Genomic DNA, 19,209 nt, shown 5'->3' with positions numbered 1-19,209 from the left:
ATTAACTGGAGCTAGAAAGGCAGAAATATAGCAATAAATAATTAATGAATCCAACATTTATGGACACAGAGACAATAATAAATAATCTAACATCATCAGGCTATGTATTTTTAAGAAACATTGAAAAAATATTTCAAAGTTTAGACCTTAACTGATAGACCAGAGAAGGCAAACAAATGAAAAGGTCAATTTCATGTAGACTGAAGTTTCAGATATAAGCTTACTTGTGCTGTATTTGAATAGCAAGTATTACCAGTATTCACACAAATTTTGAGAAGAGACTTGATGGAATTTTAAGACATACAGGCTGTTTTTCCTTTTCAAGAGTTGTGGCTCAAATTCCTACAGTTCTTTTTAATACATTACAATGGCAAGTCAAAAGTGAGAAAATGTACTGATTCTATATTGAGACACTGTATCAAACACCCTAATTTCTATTATTGTGTCCCCCCAAGACATTGGCTAGGGACATGAGGTTCAACTAAACACAACATCTGAAAGAGATTTCAAGTATGATGTTTAAAAATGTCATCTCTCTTGATGATAATGGAATGAACCTCTGAACCTGTAAGCAAGCCCTAATTAAATGTTGTCCTGTATAGCAGTATCCTTAGTCATGGTATCTGTTCACAGCAATGAAAATAAAACTTAGATACACACACATACACACACACACACACACACACACACAGAGAGAGAGAGAGAGAGAGAGAGAGAGAGAGAGAGAGAGAGAGAGAGAGAGAATGCATGGTGCTAGAGAAGCTAAGCATTCTACCACTTGATCAGAAGGTAGATAGGAGAAGAACATATTCCAGGCAGCTAGAGAGATGATCTCCAAGCCCACCCTCACAGTGACACATTTCCTCCAAAGAAGGCCAGATCTCAATAAGCTTCTAATAGTGACATTCCATGGGCCAAGAAAATTCAAAACACCACAGCTTGTTTGTGAGAGTCTGTGTGAGAGTATACATGTATGTGAGTGTGTGTGTATGTGCGTGTGTGCACGTGCATTATATGCTTTTGTTCATGATATTGGTTCATATTGTTTCTTATTTTTGATCTTCCAGACCTCTCCATTTGTGGGATTACAGATACATACCATGTTCAGTTTAGTAATTTTTATTAGCGAATTGAGGTAATTCTTGATTTGTATTCCTCACATTCTGAGAATTTTTATTATTGTTTGGTTTTGGTTTTTATTTGCTTTTACTCGGTGTTAATTTAAGACTTTGCCAGATGCTTATATCTTTAGCATATTTGGTGTTCATGGATATTGTAGATGTCTTTGTTTTTCTAAATGTGTTAAATTAAACTTATATCAGAAACAAAATAAGTCCTCTTAAAAATACTTTTTTGTTTATACCTTGTCAGTTTAGTGGGTTAATTTCTTTATGGATGGTTTTGATGCCTGAGCTCAGGAATGTCTTTGTTTTGTAGTGTTCAACTGATTATGTACTTGGTAATATTGTTGCCTGGTTTTAGTCTCAAAGTAGTGATAGCCTCACATAGTAAATTCTTTAAAAATTCGTTATTGCTATTTTTACTAAGAGTTTATAATTTGATAATAATTTTATAACATGTGAAACTAAAGTTTCAATAAAAACTTTTTAGCATAGAAAATAAATAGCATCTCTCCTTTCATCATAATCTTGTTCTGAGAAGAGAAAGAAAAAGATTTACTACAAAGTTGTCACAGAAAAATCCTGAGATGCATGAGATGAACTTAATCTCAGATGATCTGGTCAGAAAGAAAGAGAAAATTAATCTTCTATCCTTCATGACACAAAAAATCCAAACCTCCATTGTTGCTGTTGACTCCACATTAAACTCTACTCCATGGTTTAGTTGAGTCATCTGAGATTCTCCAGACAATGAGAAGGATATGTTGCTAATGTCCTAATTTAGTGGTTCTCAACTTTCCTTTTGCTGCACCACTTTAATACAGGTCCTCATGTTGTAGTTATACACAACAATAAAATTATTTTCTTGCTACTTTAAAACTGTAATTTTGCTACCACTATAAGTCATAATATAAATATCTGAATTGCAACCCCTAGGGCATTGCAACTCACAAGTTGAGAAACACTGCCCTGAAAGCAGTGAAGTACACAAGAAGAGAAATTTTCTGGAAACACTGATTTAGGAAAGGTCGAGATGTCTTCAAGCCTTTCTGTGATAACAGATTGTTACTTCATGGATCCCAAGTTGAGAGAAAAAATAAACAACAGCAACAACAACAATAACAACAAAATCCAGGATGAATTCCTGTTCCATGCATGGACAACTATTATGGTGGCATATTTGGTTGAACTGCTAAAGAATTTGGACTTTAAAGGTGAATAGAAAAAAAAAAGATTTCATTTATTATAATGCAGATAGTTCATGGAACATGGCTTAGCAATAATTGCATTCCACAGAATTGCAAATCTGTGCAATGATTGTGGGGACATCCATTTTGGAACTTGTTCTACTGTAATGAACCATTTTACATGTGATTTCTCAACAATTCCTGCCATACAAATGAGGAAAGACCATTTGGTAAACCCAAATAACTCTACTAAAATCAACCCTGGTAGTGGCAACAGCACTGTCTTTCCAACCTGGTCCAAAGTTCTGGGTTCCTGAGTGAAAGGCATACACACACAAGCAGCCTTATATTTTAATATGCCTTGAACAGCTCAATGGCAGTGCCACTTGCACACCTACACATCCTTAACACTCTCTGCTCTGATATTCCTGAGTTATTACTTAGTAAAACTTATATTTCATCTTGGCTGCTCCAGATCCAGACATGCAGTGCTCTCAGGCAAAGTTCTCTAGCACCTGCATTACAGCTATGTTCTCTGTCCAGCATCTCTCAGGCCTGGATTCAACACCTTTTCCATTATGTTAGCTCTTTTTCTTCCTATCTTTCCTTAGTTCCTTGCCCAGAAATCTTAAAGTCCCACCTCTGTCTTCATGCCTAGCCACTGATTGTTGGCAATCTTATTCACCTTCCAATTCAACTGGGAGCAGGGTCACTCATCATCTTATGTGTGAACATGGATGGGGGTTCTTGTACAATTTGGGGGACTCAATACACAACATTTTTTTCATTTTGTTCACTAAAAGGCCTCTTCTCTCAGATATACATTGAACATAGTTATAATAATTATGCAAACTATAAGCTTTGATATTGACTAATGTTTTTTAATTCATAAATCTTGTTAATTTAGGTCTGTTACTTTAACATCTATCCTAACTTAAGGTTTACAATTCTATACCTAAATTATATTTTGATTATATTTTGAAAATCATCCTTTCAAATCTAGATCATTTTCCTTTAGGCTAAATAACTGAAGTTTGATTATGAGACTATAACTAGTTTTCAACCCTGTCAGCCATCTGAGAATGAATTAAATATTACCTAAATATATAGTAAGCATGAAAACATAGCTTCTAATACTATACAATTTTTAGAGACACCTGGCTGCCTAGACTTTCCTTTAATTTCTTATAGGGTTGGAGTATCTGTCTTCCACCTTCTGGCCCAGAACCATCTGACAGACTTTAAATGAAGCAGGAATTACTAAGGACTAGGTTAACCAGTCTTGGCAGAGCTTGACAGTTTACTAATCCACTTCTGTTTTTCCCATTTTGGATAGAATTTTTTGTTTGCAGCTGAATTATGGAATTTCTTGTCCAGTGGTTATCATAACATGATTGAAGCAATTCCACCTTGAGGTAAGGATGTTCAGTATCTGCCTTGAAGTTTGATGGGTATACTGTCAGAAGCACACATGTCTCTTAGTCAAAAGATATTTAATAATTAAATAACATTAAATACCATATTCTGTGGATCTCTGATGGTTTTGAAGAATACAGATATATATAGTATATATGAACTCTTCAACCTTGACTACACTTAGCAATTTCTATTTAAATAATATTGAAAACATAAAACATTTTATAATAATTAAATCAAAATCAAATACAAACATGATGTTATTTTTGGCGTTTTTTTTCAATTAGCAGAGGTTTATTAGGGAGAAAGTTAGCTAGCCCAGGTCAAAACTGCTCATCTACGCAGGAACAGAATTTTGACAAAAGGCCACCAAGCTGAGGGGTTTTTTATAGCATGAGGTAGGGAAAGGGAGCAATTTTCACGTGGTTACACATGATTGGTTGCATTTTCACGTGGTTACACATGATTGGTTGTTTTTACAAATTTTGAACATCAGCAGGCTGTAACACTGGGAAAACCTCAAGGGGGGGGGGGGTAACCAAGAACAGTGGAACATTTCAGAGGAACCCACCCTAAATGATTTAGAGTCATGTGAAAATCACTCTGCACACTCATTCTTCTCAAGAATGTAGTATTTCCATGTCACTGTGCCCTACCCTGTCATTACCAACTATTTCAGGTTAACTATTTCTCACTTGCCATAGCCCCACCTGAGGCTTGAGGAATGTTAATCCAGCAAGTGTCCTCTGATTCAGGGATAATGCCCTCCACTCGGAATGTGTCCCGGGGCAGTGAAAACCTGAAATCTTACATCCAGTTCCGCTTTCTGGAACTTGCATTCTTTTGCTCAGGTTTAGGGTAAAGAAAAAGCCTATATGTATTTCATAAAATGGTCTTTATAATTTTTCACTCTACATCCCCCATTTTATGATTAGGTTAGGTTTTTAATAATAAAAACTCAATTATTAATAAGCCCATTCTCACCCCATGTTTTCTGATGTGGATCTTTAGAAAAGTTTATACTCCAGTGTCATCATAATTATCATTTTCTTGACTCAAAGCTCTATATTGAGGGCGCAACACAAAAAGCTGAACAGCACTTATCCTTCCTCTAACAAAAGTTACTAATCCATTTAAAATGTAAGGACCTATGGTTCACAAGTGGTCCAGCAAGGGAGGATAATAGGGTTGTCAACCAAGGGGACTTATTGAACCAACTGTTGAATCAACTTTGCTGTGCCTCTCTATCTTTCTGTCTCTGGTCTAACCTTAACATTCTTCTCTTAGAGCAGCACACAGACATCCTTCTTTAAGAAACAGCAAGTCTAGTCCTCTTAGCAGCACCTGTCTCCACACCTGTGGCCACTCCTAGTCTCAATGGAACAGCTAGAGTCAAGGAAAATAGGCTCTGTGCAGAAGCATCTAGGGTGTATCTCAAACTCAAGTTCAAGAGTACCTGTAGGGTGGTAGTAAACCCAGGGAACTAGCTGGACAAGTATATAATAATCTTTGGCCTCATCTAAGACAGAAGTAGATATATTAAGGGTTAATCTTGAACTGCAAGCTCACCATTTATCAATTTTAGGCACTAAGTATCTGTTAGCAGGGGTCTTCAGGCTCTATTCTATTGGCTAGGGGTCTCTTTTTTAAACACACTTTTAAAGTTGTCCTCTGACTTTTAACATATTTTGTGGCACATAGTAGTTTACATACACATGAAATCATATATATATAATAAAGAGAAATTGCAAAAGGAACAAATCTATATAACTCTAGATTCATATTTCGATTTCAATCTTAGAATTACAAGCTGTCATTTAACCTTGGGTGTACACACCCAAAGCCCCACCTTCTAAGGCAGCATTACCCTGTGTCTCTAGGGTGGGATGTTTCAGGAGTCAAGGCCTGCTGTTCTTTGGCCTTGTAGAATGGCAGTAGCCTGAAAAATAATTTCTCACACAAAAGTGACATTCTGGGTGTGGACCAAGGACAAGGGACACTCTAGCCAGCGCCAGTTCCCAAGGGTATTTTAGTTTTAGGGTTTTGTATATTCTCTCTACCTGTCCTGAGCTTTGGAGACAGTATAAACAGTAGAGTCTCTAATTAGTCTTCTCTAATATCTCTGACAATTCCTAACTTACCTTGAAACTGTTTTCTGATTTGATTACCTAGGACACTTGAAACCTCAGGAAGGTCCCTATTCTAGGCTGTTTTCTCCTAGGTATTTTCTTATTTATTCTATGTCTCATAAGTGTTTGCTTGCTGGCATAACATACTGTCTTACTATTTATCTGGCCCAAAACCTGAGGTCCATTATATGCTTTAAATTTCTTGGCTGCTTGGTTGCACTCATATCTTAATAGTCCATCTGTGCATTTAGTCTGGTAAGTTTTTTGTTTTCTGGGAAGTATAGTTCTCCCTTATTGTGTGCACCATTGCCTCTTTTCCTATAGATAGTAGCTGGCAGGATGGCTAGAAATCTGAGTTCTTTCTCTTACTCTGTGTTTTAAGTGAGGCCATCTCTTAGGCCCAAAACCAGGAAGGGCTCCTGTATCAAGCCACTTGATCTGTCCGGTTATTGCCTCAGGCCACTGAGTCTCCTCCCTTTTGGTGTCCTGGGCAATGAATATTTACAGCTGCTGGCTTCATCAGGGTTTCCTCTCTTGGTATATAGCCCTGTGGGCATGGGTTGTGGCAAAAACATACCTGCTTGTAGGCTGCAGGTTCCAAGGTTGCTCTCTGCAACAGTCCCAGGGGTGGGGAGTCAGCCCAGATGACATTTATGTCCACCACAGTATCGCTGGCTTGTCTCTGACCAGCATGGAGAAAACTGCTCTGGTCTGTAAAGCAGGTTACCTTGACTCCTGGCTGGAGTCAGTAGGACACGCCTTTCCTCTACCTGTGAGTTCTTGTCAGCTAGTTGCAGCCTGTTGGGTAGAAAGTGTATCTGAACCCCCATCCTGGGGAGTAAGTCTCAACCCAACAGTGGGTAGGAATAGTCTAGGATGACCATAAATGAATGGAATATCCAGTCCATCTCTTAGTCCACCATTTTTCGGGTAGTCCATGAATACATTTTGGCCCATTGGCCTGGAGGAGGACCCTGTTTTTATCAAGAGTTGGGTGGCTCCAAGCTGCCCCATCTATCTCAATAGCTGTCTTTACACAGAGCTAATATCTTCACCATTTGGGGTGTTTTTCAAAGCCTGGGATTTCCTGGCTCTGGCTTCTATTTGTTAGGGCCCTTTTGGACCCCGAAGCTGGCTCCTTTTCTTATAATGTGCACACTGGTCTTTTTCAAGGAGTTTCTTATCTCTCTTTAGTTGTCGACCCTCTTCTCTGCTATCTGTAAATTCTTTTCCTGTTACCTTTCTTTTTCTTTACCTCTCTCTAGTCTCAGCAACTTACACTAGACCTTTTATCTTACACTAAACCTTTTATCTTCACTCCTTTTCTCCACTCCTTTTCTCTAGACTTCCACTAAACCTTCTCCACTCTTTTCTTCTAGACTTATATTAAACCTAATGACTTATCTTGTAGTCTCTCTAGCCTCCCTGTTTAATCTCAGGTGCCTTGGTCAAAATTAGTGAGGTCTCATGTAGCTCTCTCTCTCAAGATCTATCAACAGGATCTGGCATGGGCTTTTGGGTGTCCCTTACCTTCTGTAACCCACTGTTGACCGTGGCCTGATCAATTGATGGGCTCCTCATGTCTGAGGGAACATTCTTTTCCCTTTTCCCGGTATCTTCTCTTGCTCTTCACTCCTGAAGACCAGAACCTACAAGGGTCTTGCGGAAGAAAGGCTTTTATCAGGGGTAGGGTATTCTTATACTAGATTTATCTAGGTGACTATATTGGGCACTAGATCTAGGTTTCTGAGAGATCCTGGCCTGTCTATTGCTTTGATTATTAACTTACCTTTTACTATAAATTTGTATCTGTACTAAAATGGAAGCCTAATCTTTTGGCTCTCTGACACAGGACAGCCTGTAACTTCTTGTAATAGGCAACGTGCTTGACCTGTCTGACCTGTCTCCAGGCAGGTTTGTTGGTTCAGAGTTTCTAAGCTGGAGTCACATCATGTGGCTAGTCTCAGCACTACTTATTTACATTTCCCATTTTTAGAAATCTCAGCACTATTCACTCACTATACTTTTAATAAATATATATATAATTATAACTCTCAGGTGAATAATCTTGCTGGGGCTGTTTGTCCAGCTGCCTTGGCTCCACTGACAGGTTTTTAAACACATAGGCCCTATCTATCTTCATAGGCGGCAGGTGGAAAGTCAGCAATTTGTTATAGCACTGACCCTGAGGTCCCCAGTAGAGTCACACCCACCAAATTAGGTGGCGGCAAACTTGCGTGGATGGGTGGTTCAAGGGGGCTGTGCTGGGGAACCATGAGCTGTCTCAAGTACGGGCTGGGTGAGGACATCCTCCATGTGGTGCTCTGCCAGTGATCATGTTATCTCTTTTTAACTCAGGATGTTTAACACAGATTAAAGGCTAACACAGACAATTTGCCAAGAAAACACACACACACACACAAAACCAACACAAATAGCTCACCCCTCTCACGGGCAGCACATAAATCAGGTGATACAGACAGTTTTTTCCCCTGCCATGGGTACAGAGACCTAGTTACACAATAAGGGCTTAGAAAGACAGCCAGAAATCTACCTGCCTCTGCCTCTCAAGTAAGACTCCAATAAAGAGACAACACAGTCAGTCTTCACAGATTCAGATTTAACAGGTTCAGATGACTTGGCCAGCCTATGCTGGATCAAGTCTAACAGATTTCTAACATGCCAGCAATGAACAACCCAAAAATAGACACACTGCCATTTCAACCGCTAGAGCCAGCCGAGAGCAATTCCACATCCTCTCCAGCACCTAGATGAACCCCCAGATGTCTCTGGGGGTACAGCAGCTAGTGACCTCCACAGCACATCTGCTAGTCACTTGTTTATCTCCTCTCGAGACAGAAACGGTTTACTGCCCCTCAGGAGACAGAAACAGCTGCCAGTCCAAACTGAAAAAAAAAAAAGTGCACTGAAAGTGCACTTTTCAGAAACCAAATAATTCAGACAGACAGGCACAAACAACTAAGAAACCAAACAACTTAGACAAACCTAGACAAAATGGCACACGAGAAATCAGACAATTTAGACAACCCAGCACAAGAAAAACCAAAAACCAGGCAATTTAGACAAAAGGTCACACAACAACCAGACAGAAAACCGCGGTATTCCCTCACCTTTCAGTGGGGTTCTTGGATTAGGGTGGTCACAAATCCAGGACAAGCCCCCAAATGAAGACCCCCAAACTTGGGAGACCCTTCCTCAAGTCTCAGGAAATCACGACCACCCAAAAATCACAAGAAACCATACCTGGATGCAATTAGCAGAGGTTTATTAAGGGAGGAAGTTGGCTAGCCAAGGTCAAAACTGCTCATCCATGCAGGAACAGAATTTTGACCTATTTTTGGCCCTTAACTTGCATTACTTAATCATCCTGAACAGATTGTTATAGCAATGATTAGAAAAACAGTGTCTAAGCTTTGCATTTTTAAATGAGAAGCATAGGCATAATGCTCATCTGCAAGTAACAATACATTTTCACTTTTGTATATATATATACAAATATTTACACCAATGAAAGCTTTAATTCTGTTCCAATTTAAGAAATTATAACCTTAATTTTGCATCAAATATGAAGATTTCTATCAATATAAGATGATGGGTATATTATTTAAGAATATATTTAGTAATATTTCCCATATATCTAATTTCTTATAATATTGCTCTATGCCCTTTTTATTTTCAACTTCTTTCTTCTCTTTACCTAAGAGACAAAGGATAGAGGAAAAGAAAGACAGAAATTCCCAAGTGTAAGTTCTTTATTTGTTTCCTCCATGTTCAAAATTATGTTCATTTCCAAATTAGCCTTTAAAATAACTACTGATCTATAATTTATAAAATAACCATAACCAGACATACAAACCCAAGGACTAGGGATGACAATTCTTCATGGATTTGATTCTTTCCGATGAATGGGGGCAATGTGTGTATATATATATATATATATATATATATATATATATATATATATACATATGTATATATTAATCAGGTGCAATATATAATTTTAAAAGGTTGGGAGGGGTAGAAAATTGGAAAAATCAGTTAGACTTTGAAAAACTAGCTTTAGCATCTGTTAGTCAGTCTCTGTATGCTTAGATGATTCAGAGCTTGTCTGAAGTTCTGAATGATTCATCTGAAAGGCTGGATAAACTGAGGTCATGGGAAATCATCAGCCATTCCTGAAATTGTTCTGGGAGCAAGTCTCTGGAAACAGCATCAGAAGTCAGGGAGCTGGGTTATTTCATTGTCTCCAAGGATGAATCTTGCCAGAGTTAAATCTTGGTGTCTCATTTTGCATTATATGACTGTTACAAGCATTTTGTGCTATAAAGGTAATTGTATGAATTGTGCAAAGTGCAAATATCAGTTAAGAATGAATTTTTTGCTCCTTGTTTGAGCAGGTGAAAGACAACTGCCTTTACTTATGAGTTAATTTGATCAATAAGCAATTGTTATAAATCTTCATGAGATTAAAGGTCCAAGTTTCTTCTTCTTATCCCCTTATTTTGCCACCCCTCTGTTTTGGAGACCAAGGGCCTAAATATATATCATCTGTTTGAGACAGTGAACTTTTACCATCTCATTCCTATATTTTTACATGATATCAAAGGCTTAAGTTTATTTATTCATTCATGCATACCTAAAAACATCTGATCAATTTTATTCATCCCTCCCTTCTGTAGAGATTATATATATCCATATATATATCATATATACATATGATATATATCCATATATATGATATATATGATATATATCATATATAGTATTTTATATATTTATATATAAATATATATATTTCTGAATATATATATATATATAAAATAACATAAAATGGTGGGTTTTCTATACAAGAGTTAAATTAATATATACTTTTCTACTTAACTTCAATTAAATTTCCTTCTACTTTCTGTATAAACCTATTTCCAGGCTACCAATTTTTCATAAGCCAAACTAAGCAATCCCAGAATTTCTATGGATCCCAAGTTCAAGAAATCCAGTTACTTACTATAGCATAAACTTTTCTTTTCTTTTTTTTTATTGGGTATTTTATTTACATTTCAAATGCCATCCCCTTTCCCAATTTCCCCTCCCTAGAAAACCCATATACCCTGCCCCTTTTTTCTTTTTAGCATAAACTTTTAAATGTTTCTTTCCAGTAATTATCATTATTTCTTTTTCTATTCTTAAAAACAATTAAATCAATTTTTGTTCTTTCTCCTTTCTGTGGATTAATATCTCTCTCTCTCTCTCTCTCTCTCTCTCTCTCTCTCTCTCTCTCTCTCTCTCTCTGTGTGTGTGTGTGTGTGTGTGTAATCACCATCCTTTGTATATGAATTTAATTAATATATTTCTCTATATAACTTCAATTAAATTCCCTTCTACTTACTTTATATACCTATTTCCATTTCTCCTTTCTGTCTTTATTTGGACTTCCTCTCAATGGCCTGCCTGTCTTTTCCTTAGCAGGAGCAGCCTTACTGCTAACTACCTTCTTCCAGCAGAATCGGTTAGCATTCCCAGCTTAAACTATTGTAGAACCTGAGTGAGCTTTTGCCAAATTACTAGCATGTGCCCAGGTCACTTGGTCAACCTAGGTGTGTCTCAGTCTTAAGCCATAAACACCAGAATTTTGAATGCCAGTTTAGCATGTGTTTTGTCCTAGTCCACAACCCATGTGGCCTGCACAAAAACCATGCAGCTCTGATAAGAAACAAATTTTTCCCACTTTCCAATCTTTACCCATAGTGCATTTTTCCATTCGTGAATCTCAAATTAATTATTAATATTGAGTTCAAGCTCCATGTTAGGAGCCATCTGTAGCTAAACCCAAATAACTCTACTCAAATCAACCCTAACAGTGTCAGTGAGACTATCCTCACTACCTACCCCAATGTTCTGAGTTCCAGAATGAAACACACACACACACACACACACACACACACACACACACACACACACACACACACACAATCAGCCTGATATTTTAATATACATTAATCAGTCCAAGGGCTGGGCAACTTCCAAACCTCCACATGGTAATAGTCTCTCTTCCAATATCCCTGAGTAATTACTTACTAAAACCTATATGACATCTTGGCTGCCCGAGACTCAGATTTGCAGCCCTTTTAGTCTGAGCTGCCTAGCACCTACATTAAGGCTATGTTCTTTGTCAAGCATCTCTCAGGCCTGACTTCTACTCCTTTCCCTTCATGGCATGCCTCTCCCTAACTCTCCTTCCTCAGTCCTTTGCTCAGGAATCCTAAAGTCCCTCCTCTGTCTTGCTGCCCAACCATTGGCCACCAGAAACTTTACCAATCCAAACCAACTGAAGCAGAGTCCCTCATCATATTACATGCAGACATGCAGATTATCGTGCAATTTTGGGGACCAAATCCACTACTAATTCATAATCCATCTTGGTAGATCAAAGTAAGATACTATGCATATAATTTCTCATTTATTTTTCACAAATTTTATCATGTAAACAAAGGTACTGTTCTCATATCAGGTTGTAGGTAAATTTGTTTGGTTCTACTATTTTTTTCTCCCTGTTTTGACAGAAGATAGTATTGATTTTTTTGTTTGGAAGACTGTTTCTATACTAAAGTTGCATGAGAAAACCATTCCGTTCCTGATTCCTCAATTTATTACTCTTTCATTATATCGTATAATTGAAAAATGATGATTTATATAAGATTAAAAATTGATTTTGCTAAATAATAATAGGAACCAGAACATAAGCCATGAATCTAGATTGAGGAGAGGCTCTGTTGATATCTACATTTCTCTCCTTCTTTCTCTCTTTTTTCTTTCTTTTTTCTTCCTGTCTGTCTGTCTTTTTTTCTTCCTTCCTGTCTTTCTTTCTTTCTTTTTTCTTCTTTGTTTCTTTCTGTCTTTTTTTTTTCTGTCTCTGTCTCTGTCTCTCTCTGTCTGTCTGTCTCTAACCCTGTCTGTCTCTCTGTTTCTCTGTCTCTCTGTGTATGCCTTTCTTCCTGCATTGGCTACCTTTTTGTTCCCAGGCTGAACTTCCAGTGGAGGGATGAAGATACCAACCCACCCACAAAGCCTTCAAGCCAAAATTTGTACTTCATATAAAATGGTCATGGATTAAAAATGCAGCAGAGATCAAGGAATTGACCAACCAATGACTGGCCCAACTTGAGACCTATCCCATTGAACAAAGCCAACCTCTGACACTATTTATGATACTCTGCTACACTTGCAGTCAAGAGCCTAGCATAACTGTTTTCTGAGAGGCTTCATCTGGCCACTCACAGGCTGAGTTTGGGTGTCTTATAGAAGAGTAGAGGGGTGGACTGAGGGTTCCAGAGGGATCAATGACAATGCAAGAAGACCTACAGAATCAACTAACCTGACCCCACAGGGGCAAACAGAGACTAAACCACCAATAAAAGAACATGAATGAGCTGGACCTGGACCTAGGTCTCCTACATATTTGTAGCAGATGTGCAGCTTAGTCTTTATTTGGGTCCGCTAACAATTGGAGGAGGAGCTGTCTCTGACATTATTGCCTGCCTTTGAGTCCCATTCTCCTCCTTAGGCTGCCTTGTGTGGCCTCAGTGCTTAGTCTTGCTGTGACTTGCTATGCCATGGGAGGTTGTTACAAATGGGGGTTTTCTCTTTGTATGAAGTAAGAGGTATTGGGGAGAACTATGAGAGTTTGGAACTCAAAAATGGGGGGAGGGCTATGATAATTACATAAAGTGAATAAATGAGAATGAAAGCACATATGTAGACAAGTAAGGAAAAAGTTCTTAAAAAACAAATGAAACCAAACAAATATGCCAATAAACAAAAGATACTTTGAGAAGGTTGAGAACTTTTTAGAGGCAGCCATTAGTGGGTAGATTTAAATCAGTGTCAACAGAGATGTTTCTCAAAAAGGGCTATAGGTTTCTGGCTGCTTCCTCCCCCACACACCCTGCTTTACATTTCATTTACAAAACTGGGATTTTTTGCCCCTGAGCAAACCCCTGTATGATGATGAAAAGACCAAGCAACAATACAAATAAATTATATAGGCCAACCTCAAAATGCTCTACAAAAAAGAATTGAACCTCTCCATTGGTTAAATATCTCTGATATTCGTCACAATATGAAAAAAAGTGGCTGATTAATGATGTTTCAATACACATTTAGTAAGTATATCTTCATCGGATACATTTATAAAAGAAAATACAAACAGCAATAATTATCATATGCCACAAAATCCTCATTTAATAAACAGTTTTATAAAAACTGTGAAATGGAAAAGTCATTGGTTTTGAAGTCTCATTTATTTGCCTGAGAATATTTAGACTTAAGGACAGTTTAAGACTAGAGTACAAGCTGTGTCTTATTGTGTTATATTTATAGATTCTCAGAAGTTTTGTATACTTTGACTTTTGAACTACACAGTTTTCTCATATATCTGACTCCAGGATTGGAAGAAAGTATTATCTGTCATTTTTCTCTTGAAGCACCAGAGACTTCTGATAAAGAAAGGATGTAAAATGTGGATAGGAAATACAAAATAAAGTGCTCTCAAGGGGCTCAAACCTTGAGAGAAATTATTAACAGAATGCAAAAGAGGATAGCATAAAATTCAAATAAAAATTGATGAGATACAGAGATTGTTAGGGAGCAGTCTGATGAGTAGACAACATAGTTTTTTTTATTTACAAACTTTTTACAGAGATAAAGCAACTGTGCAGGTGATCTCAATTTTTTTCTGAACTTCTCAAGACTCCCTGGAGGTATGAAGACATTGGAAACAAGCTTCATACAAGTCTTCGTATGAGATGTTGGTACTTCACATTTGAGTGAAGACCTGAATCTGGCTATCATATTTTTTTCTTATTTTTCTTTATAAAAATATCATATATTTTTTTGAATTGTGTCATTTATACAAGTATAATTAGTGACTTGTTAACATAAACTACAAAAAATACTTGCAAGCAAGTATGATATTGGTGTTTTAAATGACTAATTTCTAACTATGTGATGAACTACTTCAAAGAATCCTGACTTTTATCAAGCTAACTGGTCACTACGCTCCAGAAATAAAGTGACATTTAGTGTTCATATTGATATCTTTGATATAAAATATTATATGCCAATATTTATTTGCCTTACACATTTCTTGGGTGCTATTATCTTTTCTTTCTATTACTTATCCAGAATGATTCCTCCTCTCATTAAATGCAAATATGCTTCTGAAGAGTGAGATATCTATCCTCTCCTTATATAATGTCTTGAGAATCCTGTCCACTCTTTGTTAAAATTCAATATATTATCTAATTTTAAACACCTCCACATTGCTTTAAATTTTATACGTATCCATGATCTTTATCTATTCTTTGAAATTTACTCAATATTTTGGTATATTCTAGCACCAATAAAATAAATTTAAAATATATCAATGGACTAAAGACTAAAAAACACAGTTGTAGTTCAAATGTATATAGTAGCTAATTGATCAAAAATTTAGCAGTATAAAAAAAAGGTCAGTGAATCTGTGGATATAACTAAGTAGTAAAATGCTTGAATCACATAGAGTAGATTGAGTGTTTGATTCTGAGGAAACAACATTGTGTGTATTCCAAAAGTGACAAAAAGTCTAGGTAATTCTAAAGTGATTTGGAAAATATTAAACTATATTATGCTTATGAAATCATAGAATGTTGTGCATGAATTTGAATAGAGGAAATTCTATATGTTGTCAATTAATATGATGTTAAGAGGAAATTTATAGGACATCGTTTTGGTGAATTCAGTTCAGAGAAATGATTGGACATTTTATGGATCTATAAGAATGTAAGCAGAGAAGATTCCTTCATCCCTGAAAACCTTAACTAGATCAGTTCTGACTTTTTAAAATACGTATCTTCCTCATCTGTTATTGAAGCACAGAGAAAGCAGAGCGAAATACAGATAGAAGAGCAAACACAACTGAAGTTTGTTCTTTAATTTTTTCATTTCATGTCTTATGTTAGCAGGTAACAGAGACAAGTATAGACCACAGGGTATTCCATTAACTCCTCTGACTTTAGAACATGAACTGGACAACAGAGCATGAACAAAATAACATAGAAATAAATTCTATGATAAAAACACATGCATGTGGTAGAATTTAAAGTTTTCTGAGTAATTTCATGAGAAATACCATTAGGATGCAGAACAATATGAAATTGAATAGGGATAAGAGTGGAGAAATGAGCAATAAGGTAATAATTATCTTTACACCCAAAAGACACTTGAGACTGACTGCTCTATTGTGACAGAGTGGAAGAGATTACTGCACTTCTTCTCATCAGCGGGACACTTCTTCCAGGAGATCATAGAGACAATGCTGAAAGGAGAGTACTATGGGTGGCAGCTCAGTTGGTCTGATAAAAGCTATGGCATGCCAGGTGGTGGCGGCACACACCTTTAATCCCAGCACTTGGGAGGCAGAGACAGGTGGATTTCTGAGTTCAAGGCCAGCCTGGTCTACAGAGTGAGTTCCAGGACAGCCAGGACACAGAGAAACCCTGTCTCGAAAAACAAACAAACAAACAAAAAACAAAAACAAAAACAAAAACAAACAAAACAAAACAAAACAAAAAAGCTATGGCAATTCATCAAGTAAGCAAGATTCCAGGAAAAGTCAGGAGTGCCAGTTGTTAGTATCCTTTCTAGGCACCGCCCTACAGTTACTGGGCAACAGCTAGGTATGCCTGGCTTACTATAAAAGGTGATATTCACTCCTCCCTCTCCCTCTTACTCTTACTCTCTGCCTCTTCTCTCCCTGACCCTATTCTCCCCCCTCACCCGCCATGAATGTATCCATGTATCCCTTGCCCTCAACCTCTGTCTCTGTCTCTGTCTCTGCTTCTCTCTCTCTCTCTCTCTCTGTCTCTCTCTCTCTGTCTCTCTCTCTCTCTGTCTCTCTCTCTGTCTCTCTCTCTCTGTCTCTCTCTCTCTCTGTCTCTCTCTCTGTCTCTCTCTCTCTCTCTCTCTCTCTCTCTCTCTCTCTCTCGCCTCCTCCTCCTCCCCTCCCTTCCAAACTCCACTTCCCATGCCCTAAATAAAATCTATTCCATATTTTATAGTATATCTGTCATATGGCTGGTACCTCATGGGGAATGGATGTCTCAGCATGGGCCCACTAAGGCACTCCTCCCACCTTACCATATTGTATCTTTAGCAAAACATATCCTGTTCTCTTCTCTCTTTTGTAAAATACAACACCAGTAGTACTTAGAACATTTGTGAATATTTTCTAGAATACACCTAGAGCACTTATGTCAAACCAGGCTCTGATAATTTAATTAATTGAACCGCTATGCTATAGCAGGCATTAATAAAATACAGATTTAACTATTAATATTTTAACATATGGTGTATAATTCATTGATATGTTCATAAGTATAAAAGATAAGAATACTTTCTACAGTATTTGCAAAAGGTAAATGACATGTGAATTTAGTAATATAGTTCTGAAAAAATTTTTAAAGAGATGATATTGGAAATGGAATTTAAGAAAAAAAAGTGTACGGTGAAAATCTACAATGTACTCCAGATGAGAGTATTCAATGTATAAGAATACCATAAGACCTCTCTATTGATAAAACACTACCTTTAAAGGTGTGATTCTATGATTTCAGTTTTAGGCCTTCTTCTTACTGAAGAAGGCCTAAAACTGGTACTATGATCTACCTTTAAAAGTAAGAACACAATGGCTGGAAAGATGGCTCATCCACTTAAAACACTAACAGCTTCTCTAGAGGTCATGAGTTTGGTTCCCATGACCTACTTCTGCTAGCTCCAGCTCCAAGAGATGACAGCTTATAGCTTTATAAATCCAGGTACAAGGGATCTGGTGTCTCTTTTACCTTGTATAAATTCCTGCACACACACACACACACACACACACACACACACACACACACACACACACACCTAAATAAAGATAAAATCTAAAAACAAAAGACTAAGGCAACTAAATTAATCATCAATAGTAATGAACTAGATGGTGACTAAATAACAGTTCTTCATATGTAGATTTTCTCCCAATGGAGAGAATTTAGCATAATTTTACGGCAACTCTAGAGTTTGGTTCTAACATATTCAATGTAAGTTTGATTAAGCATAAAAATGTTTCAATGACTCAAATAAAATGATCCTGTACAAAACTGCAAATAGTATCAGATATTTTTATTTTATTTCATAGTATACATGTAATACTGATTTTGGAGGAGCAATTCTTTTACTGATGTTTTAGAAACATTGAGAAGAGAATGATAACTTGCAAAAGAATATTAATAGTACATAATAATTTTATAATAATTATTTTTAAATGTATGGAAATGCCTGCCTGTAAGTATATGTACCATTTGCAGGCTTTATAACTCTAGAAGCCAGAAATGTGTGTCAGATCCTCAGAACTGGACTTGGCTATGTCTCAGAGCCACTAGGTGGGTGCTGAAAATTGATCTTGGTTTCTTTGCAAGAGCAACAAGTGCTGTTAATCTCTAAGCCATCTTTCTATCTCCCAATTGAATAGAATAATTTAATAATACACTTTAATAAATTAGCTTTACAAAGACTTAGAAATTCATCAATATTTTGAGAAAAAGCAAAAATCTTGCTGAAGAACAGAGAGAATAAAATGTCTATGAAAGAAGAGACTGACAATGAATTCGGAAACTTTACAACAGAGCCAGTTTAATATGAGAAATAATATGAAGGGGAGGTCTGTAGATTAGGAAATCGTTGCATGTTTATTGAGTGGAAGTATTATAGAGAGAGGTAGAGAGATGGGGTTAGAAATAGGAACTAAAATCTTCCTTTGTTTGCCTGAGATAGGCTGATTTTGGGAATGGCAAATAGAGGGAATTCAGGTAAAGGAAAAACTAGCTTATGTCTCACCATTATTGGGAGTCAACAAAGTGGAAAGTGGTAAGATTCTAGGGAATCAAATTACTTTTGTTTTCAAATGGCCATTACTGTTATTGAGTGAAATTATTATCATTTAAACAAACTGGAGGAGATTTATCAAATGTCCTGCTCATGAACAATGGGGATAAAAGCCAAAGGAACAAATTATGAGCAGTGTTTAAAAAAATCAATGAACATGCTGGAAAAAGAAAATGGGAGAAGTCCTTGAAGATTTTCTTTTATAGTTTTTTGAACTTTAAATGTATCAATTATGAATAGACTACATTTATTAAGTGAGACATATTGCATTGTCTGTGAATAATTCTTTTATTTTTCAGTACCATCTGCTTCTGGATGTTCTCTATGGAATTTCTGTCAGCCTATGAATGGGTTCTTTCTATATTTTCATCATTG

The sequence above is a fragment of the Arvicanthis niloticus genome, chromosome 7, assembly GCF_011762505.2.
Source record: "Arvicanthis niloticus isolate mArvNil1 chromosome 7, mArvNil1.pat.X, whole genome shotgun sequence".
NCBI lineage: Eukaryota > Metazoa > Chordata > Mammalia > Rodentia > Muridae > Arvicanthis > Arvicanthis niloticus.
The sequence above is the reverse complement of the archived record's forward strand: the minus strand, read 5'-3'. Positions refer to the sequence as shown.